General features: G+C 43.3%; 1 pseudogene; it reads right to left on the bottom strand.

The window, feature by feature from the left end:
• Positions 1-1406: 1406 nt before the first annotated feature.
• On the bottom strand, positions 1407-7351 carry LOC124701818 (annotated as a pseudogene).
• Positions 7352-7407: the final 56 nt, after the last annotated feature.

Here is a 7407-nt window from a genome sequence, read left to right on the forward strand (position 1 = left end):
GAAAAACTTTGACGTTGCGGTTTAATATAGTAGTTATACTGGTAAAGAAGCCCAACTTAACTTATGGCCGGGCCAGTCCCACGTCCCACAGAGAAGGCCCATGGGACATTGCTGAAAAGAAAACTCGTTCGGTCCGCCAGGCCCTAACCTCTGCAGAGCACGCACGAGATGACCCCCTGATCGTCTTCGTCCAGCGACGACATCTCAAGAAAACAGGAATCCGACTCTGGATTCGGGGAATCACGGCGGGGTAGCCTGACTGATGGCCCTCCGGTGACGGCGGGTGGTCGCCGGTCGGTGCGCGTTCGAGTAGTCATGGCGGATAAGCTGACTGATGGCCCTCCGGCGACGGCGGCGATCAGGACGCTGGAATGCGGTGCGGGCCGGTGGCACATCGACGGGCGACGAGGGCGGTGACCGGACTGCTGCCGATGGGGGCGGCAGGAGCTGACAGTTCTTCCACCTGACCTGCCTTCGGCCAAGCGGCGCACAAAGTACCTCTCGATCTCCTTTTTCCTCTCAATTAGTGCTTGATGATGGTTGCAGAGAACGGGAGTGGTGTTTTGGAACATGGGACCATATGCTCCCTATATTTTGAAATACATCTTACACATATTTTAAATTTCAAAAAAAATGAAACAAAAAATTCGCACGTATATCTTCACGTGCTACACGCTCACAAAGTCGTTTCATAAAAAATGAACCTATCATGTGACGTGTGTAAAAAAGACAAAATTCAGTGCTGAAAACAATGATTTTCACGGGATAAGTTTTCTCTTTTTTACATAGGCCACAAAAACTATTATTTTTTCGTGAAACTTGACGCATACACATATATTATGGAGATGTACATGTAAAATTTTTTGTCAAAATTTTTCCACACTTCAAAATATGTTTTGTTGGTAGATGGAGCATACGCACCCGGGAGCCGAATTGAATTTCCGGCAGAGAACAATCAACTAAACATTGGGCAGGTGCATCTTCTCCTTTTCTTTTCCCTCTTCGTGCCTGATAGTTGCAGTACAATTTGGATGTGCGAGATGAAACATTTGCTGCAGCATGTCTCATCAACTAATTCGCCCCTTAGTTTTCCGGCAGACTAAACTATAAGTACATGTTGCCATGAAATTCCCAATTTGATCATATACAAATGATAAAAACAATTTTATTAAGAAAAAAAAATCTTAACATCCTCTGAAAATGAGCAAGGAAATAGCAGATTAAGATAATCAGTTTTAAGATCATTGAAGTTGTCGCTCCAATGAACTCTTTAATGAAAGTACACTATATATCAAGATGAACCACAACACACAATGAAGGTAAGCACAAATCCAACTACCCGTAGATGAATGCCGATAGTATATTTATACAAAATACATGTTTATAATAAATAAGCCCACAAGCCATCTAAATTATGGTATACAAACAAACGAGGGATTGCAAAGGTCATTGGATCCAGGCCAGCTAGTGATAATTGAAACCAAAAGGAAATAAACAGAAAAAAATGCCGACCCATCAAGACGATTGTGGCACTCCTGCGAGCTTCACCACAGGTTTCTTTGGATGGTTGGCAAGCTGGTCCTCAAGGGCTTTCTTGATTTCTTGATCATCGGTACCCTTGATCAATACTTCGTTCAGTTCACACAGATGATCCAGGCTGGTAAGCTGATACGATGCGATGGAGCAGTCAATCTTTAGCAGCTCAAGATTCTTCATAGCTTTTGACCCAAAGGTTACATTTAACCTGGACCTGCAAGTGACCTCGATGATCTTCACCTTCTTGAAGGTGTCCAACTCCAAACCTTCCAGCTCGGAATAAAAATGGAGCTTACCATCCTCAGGCTGTTTGACTCGAAGGTGTACAATACATAGCTCTGGTAGCTTGGCTAGGAAATCCATGGCATCTTGCTGTAAAGTGTCTATCTCCAGATCCAACTTATTTAGCTTACTAAGATGCTTTGTTGGTGGAGGGCTTCTTAGTGGCAACTTGTCTTTGAGCCCATATAGTGTAAGACTCTGTAGGTTCTCCCAAGGCAGGGTGGTGTCATCCAAGCAACTTTGACTGCCCTCGTCGAGCTGCACTAACAAGGATTCCAAATGCAGAAGACATGAGATTGCAGAGAAGAAATTCTTGCTGTTACGCTTGTTGATGCCAGATACTCCGAGCTTGCGCAATTGGGTCAGCTTCTTGAGCTCTTCCACAATGGCCCTCCCTCCTGAAGCACGAACATTAACAACACCAAGCGTGTGCAGCGCCGTCAGTTTACCAATCCCTCTTGGCACCTTAACACCAACTAGGCCACGACCTAGCAACCTTCTATATAAGGCCGGTGGCGTTGAAGCTGAGAATTTGGTGCCGGCACGGACATACTGCAGCTTTTGTAACTTGCCGATGCTCTTTGGCAATGCAACTATGGAGGTATGCCTCACATCTAGAGTCTGCAGCTGCCTGAGATCACCTAGTGAATTTGGCAGACGGGAGATCTCACTGCATCCCCGTAAAGAGAGAAACTTCAGGCGAAGCACCCGCTTGACCATGGTCTTGAGATCTTCATCCTTCACACCCAATGCGTCCTCCAGATCAAGCACCCTAAGTAGCCTCATGCTTTTTGAGATGAAGAATGGTTCCCAATTCCCAAGCACTGTCAGTGACCGTAGCCTCGAAAAGTCAATGCTCTCGAACACAATTATGTCTCTATCCCAGTCTTTCAATATGATGAGGTGGCGCCCGGTTCGTTGGGTGGATAGAACACAGTTGGGTCCAAGTTCAAACACAAGGTTCTCCTCCGTTCCTCGTGACACGATGTACTCCCGGATGAAGCCATTGACCTGGCACGCGACCATCCTTGTGTCACTGAATGCAGTGGTGACAAACTTTGGATTCCGCTGGATTATGCTCAGATCAAGCAGCCTGGAGAAGAAATTCTCTGCTTTATCCACCGCTGATTCTTTTCACTGTCTCTTGAGTAACCTTCTGCAATCCACCTCCTCTCTAGTCTCCTTCGCCGAATGTTGTGACGTCGAGGAAAAATTGATAGGTAGAAGATACATGGCTTGAGGGAATCTGGGCAAGTACGGAAGTAATTATACATCCAGTCAAATAGGCCCCGCAGACTATCATACTCTGGATTGGTCTCTAGATGGTGCATAAATTTGTCATTCAGCGAACGTACTGTCTCCATCAATGTTACTGTCTGTGTGGCCAATAAGGAAGCTATAGAAACAATTACTTTGGGAAGACCTCCACACTTGAAAATAAGTTCTTCTAGCTCTGTAGCATCGTGGCCAATTAAAGCTGATGATGAATTCTTCCTCTGTACCTATTGTTCAAACAATTTAAGATTAATTAATCATGGTCAGCGTTAATTGCATTCTCATGGTTCTGTCGCAGATAGAGTGAGCAATCCAGAAACAATTATAGTACAGTAAATGCATGGATCAGTTCAATATATTTGTTCAACAACGAAATTCGTTATCCGCATGTTTCGAAGTTATCCTATAACCGTGTTGCCTTCTATTTCTGTATGGAAAGACAATGGTTACATATCAAATAAATGCCACTAGATGTACTTTTATAAATTTCACAACGACTACATGAAAACTATTTTCAGTTTGATTAGGTGAAAATGACAACAATAATCAGGAAAAGTGCAGTCACAATATATGTACTATTTCATATTTGTATTAACAAGCATACAAAATAATTTTGAAATTGCTCGTTAGAGACTATGTCTACACCCAGTGATTTTATAGCTGGTTGTTTACTTGCTTAATTACTTTAATATCTTTCAAAGCTTCATAAAAAGATTTTGGTACATTTATAAATATGTACATATGGTATGTCTAGTTACACAACGTAGTTAACATTTGCACTTGACAAAAATGAAAATTTGTACATAAAAGTCACGTCAGTGCATTAAATTTTGTACTTCACACATGGTCGTATCCCTTTTCTGTTCTTTCCAAGTGGACATGATAACATGTTCATCAAAGAAACACTATATACTACAACTTCTGAGGACCGAGCATGAACTCATGCCTGAAGTGTTAAGTTTGTGAGGACGTTCATGAAAGAAATGCTCCATACTATAGCTCCAAAACAAAATATGCTAGATGATACAGCTTGTAAGAAAACTCACCTCTTTCATGAAGAGCTCCTTGGCTGAATCAGCTTCTAGACCTTTGACATTAAAGACTTGATCATCATTATTTGTGCAATATGTAGCGATGCTGGCTTCAGTTGTAATGACAATGATAATACTTGCAGAAGGTCTTGATACCAATGCAGCCTGTATTAAGTCCCATTCTTCTTTGGACTGGAGATCATCAATAACCACGAGGCACTGATGTTGGCTCAGAAGCTCGCGACATTCTTTAATTGGGTCTTTTTCTGAGTGATGATCTGAAATCAAGCTCCTTGAAAAATCCCTTAAATTGAATGGATGTGATACGTCCACCCAACTGTACTTGTTAAACTGTTTGCTCTTAAGCATTCTATCATAGTACAGGCTTCTAACAACAGAAGATTTCCCAACGCCAGCTATCCCCCAAACGGATATAACTGGGGAATCGTTCATACGTGCCCTTGCTGTATACCTGCCAAGTTCATTCATTTGCGGCTCTCGTCCAACAAGGGGATAATTGGTCATCCATTCAAGAATCTCTTGCTTATTGTTGGAGTGAATATCTTCCAAGGACAAATGTGGGCTCACTTCGCATGCCATTCGTTTCGCTTCTTTGTTTCCGTAGTCTTGAGAACCCTGCAGGTGGGGTGAGAGGTGTTACCATGGAATGAAAGACGCAAGGTACATAAAGAACCTTTTTGTTTTTTCAAGGTGCATAATAAACTTCAAATACTAATTTGCTTATCCTTGCAAAAAACTATAGAATCCAGGAGGTAGAAAAGGAGTCTTGGTAGAATTAAATGGGTGTCTATCACGGTTAAACAGGTTAACTGTCAGATGTTAACTTGTGCATTTGAACAGGATTTCTAGTAAAATTGGAGACATCTCTCTTTCAAAATTTAACATTTAAGAGTAATTCTCTGCCTGTGAAATACGGAAACTTTGTGGAAATTGGTCGGACAGTTTCTGTCTGGCTCGATATTGGGACACCTCCGCAGCTAATAAAACAATTGTTTGTTCAAAGCATAGTTAGCACTAATAGAGTTGAGATCTGAGGATAGATCTCTTTTGCTTCTGTGTGGTGTGGTTTATAGATTTCCATATGCAATGTTCTCTAAACATATAGTACTTTTATCCGTAAGCTTTTTAGTGGGCAATAAATCAGACACAGTACACGTATTGTTAGCTCCTTCCTGATATTCTTGGCAAGTTTGGCTGAATCAGAATTTATTTTTGTAGAATTTAGCATGGGTTTGATGTTGTGTCCTAATCCTTTGACTCTTAATTTCTCATGTGTTTTTGGAACTCTCAAACTAAACCAATCATGTGTTCTGGGCCACCTTATGAAATATTCAGTGACTGTTTATGCATATACTATGAAGAAAAAACCTATATTTTTTTCTTGCTAGGGTGATGTATCTGCAATCACGGATGAGCTAGAGGACTGTAGGTGTTAAATTCAGTGTCAGAGAATTTATTTTTTAATTATGGTAAATAATCAACTCTAACCATCATCTGAAAAGAATCGTTGTTGACGCGATTAACTTTATATGCTTCAGGTATAAGCAATTAGACCACGCACAAACATGTAGCCGTGTTCATCAATTCTCTATGACCTGGCCTAATTAATTAAGCGCATTGGAGGTTCTAAAGTTGTATTTAATTGTTATACTACTTATAAAACTGTTGTTAAAAGGGAAAATTTGCTACAGGACATTGTTTTTTTCTGGCATTGGCATTTGCTGAAACACACCGCTCGATTGTGTCTTTGCCAGGTACCATTATAATTTTATGGCACATTTGCCAGAACACACCACCTAACTAAAAACGAAAAGTTTTGCACTTTTGCCTGGGATGACTGATTTTGAAGACAAAGTGTAAAACTTTCTGTTTTTGGGCAGGTGGTGTGTTGGGAATTATAATGGTGCCTAGCAAAGACAGAGACATGTTTAGCAGTGCTCAAAGATATGCGCTGAGATTTTTATTCATGTTCAATTAAAAATATAAAGTAATATAACAATTTAAAGTTTTAAAATATCTGCTGAATGTAGTCGATGATGTTTGGGGCTTAATTACCTCTTTGAATAATGCACAAACTGAGTGGTCAGGTGAGAACTGCTTGAGCTCCAATGGCTGGTAAGAGTGTCCGACGCACAAGCTTGCAATCTCTAATTGCTGCGTGGACACGATGATCCAGCTGCCATTCTTCATGTCAGGAAGGAATGTCCTCACGGCATCCCAAACCACCATGTCTGTCAGGTTCTCCAAGACGACGAGGTAAGTCTTGTTGTTGACTAATTGCACAAATTCTTCGAGGAGATATTCTTGGCTGACCTTCATCTTTGCAAGGACATGTGCACCAACGCGGGCACCTTGTTCTTTGCAATCATTTGTGTATACCTGTGCCATGAAGCGACGGACAAACTCATGGGGATCGAAAGGATGCATGAGCTGGACCCATGAGCGACAGGCAAAATTCTTACTGATTTCTGGATCATTGTATGCCTTCCTGATGATTGAGGTTATCCCAAGATCACTGCCTGTTCCCCAAATAGAGATCACCTGAAGAGCTTGGTTGGTGTTGTCTTTGTTGGTGATCAACTGGGTGAGATCTCCTAGGCCTTGCCATCTCCTCGCGGCATCCCTCGCCTCGGCGAGCATGTTGAATGCCGTTGAGCCGAGGGCACTGGCACCGGTCGTGGCTGCCTGATGCTGCGTGATGGGCTTGGAGCCAGAGTCGCTGATGAGGCTGTAGCGCGCGTTCCTGGTGCTCACGTCCGCCACCCTGGCCTTGAGCTGCTCGATATCATTGACGGCCTCGTCCAGCGCCAGCACCGAGGGCGGCGTCCCAATGCATGATGGCATCTTGCGCCACCACCAGCTGCAGCTGGTCTTGTTGTCGAGGTGGATGACGAACTCGATGCAGTCCTCCACATCGTAGGCCAGCTCGCGGACCTGCCGCACCCAGGTCATCACCACCTTGTTCTCCACGCGCTCCTTGGTGGCGACGTTTAGGAAGGAGTGCATCATCTCGAATTCGCCGGTGATGAACACGAGGTCTCGCTGCGCGCTCTCCCGGAGCTGGGACTCCTCCTCAATCGCCGACTGGGCCTTGGTTAGCGCACCCTCCACCACCGTCTTGGCCAACCCAACTACCAGGTCCGCCATGGCTGGGGCAGCTGCTAGCTCTCTCGATCTGGTGTTGAATTCTTGTGTGTGATGTTGCGAGTACTGGAACGAGTTGTGCTTCAACTGAGCAGAGATGGCCTTCTTAAAGGTGAAA

Source organism: Lolium rigidum, chromosome 1, assembly GCF_022539505.1.
Source record: "Lolium rigidum isolate FL_2022 chromosome 1, APGP_CSIRO_Lrig_0.1, whole genome shotgun sequence".
Lineage (NCBI taxonomy): Eukaryota > Viridiplantae > Streptophyta > Magnoliopsida > Poales > Poaceae > Lolium > Lolium rigidum.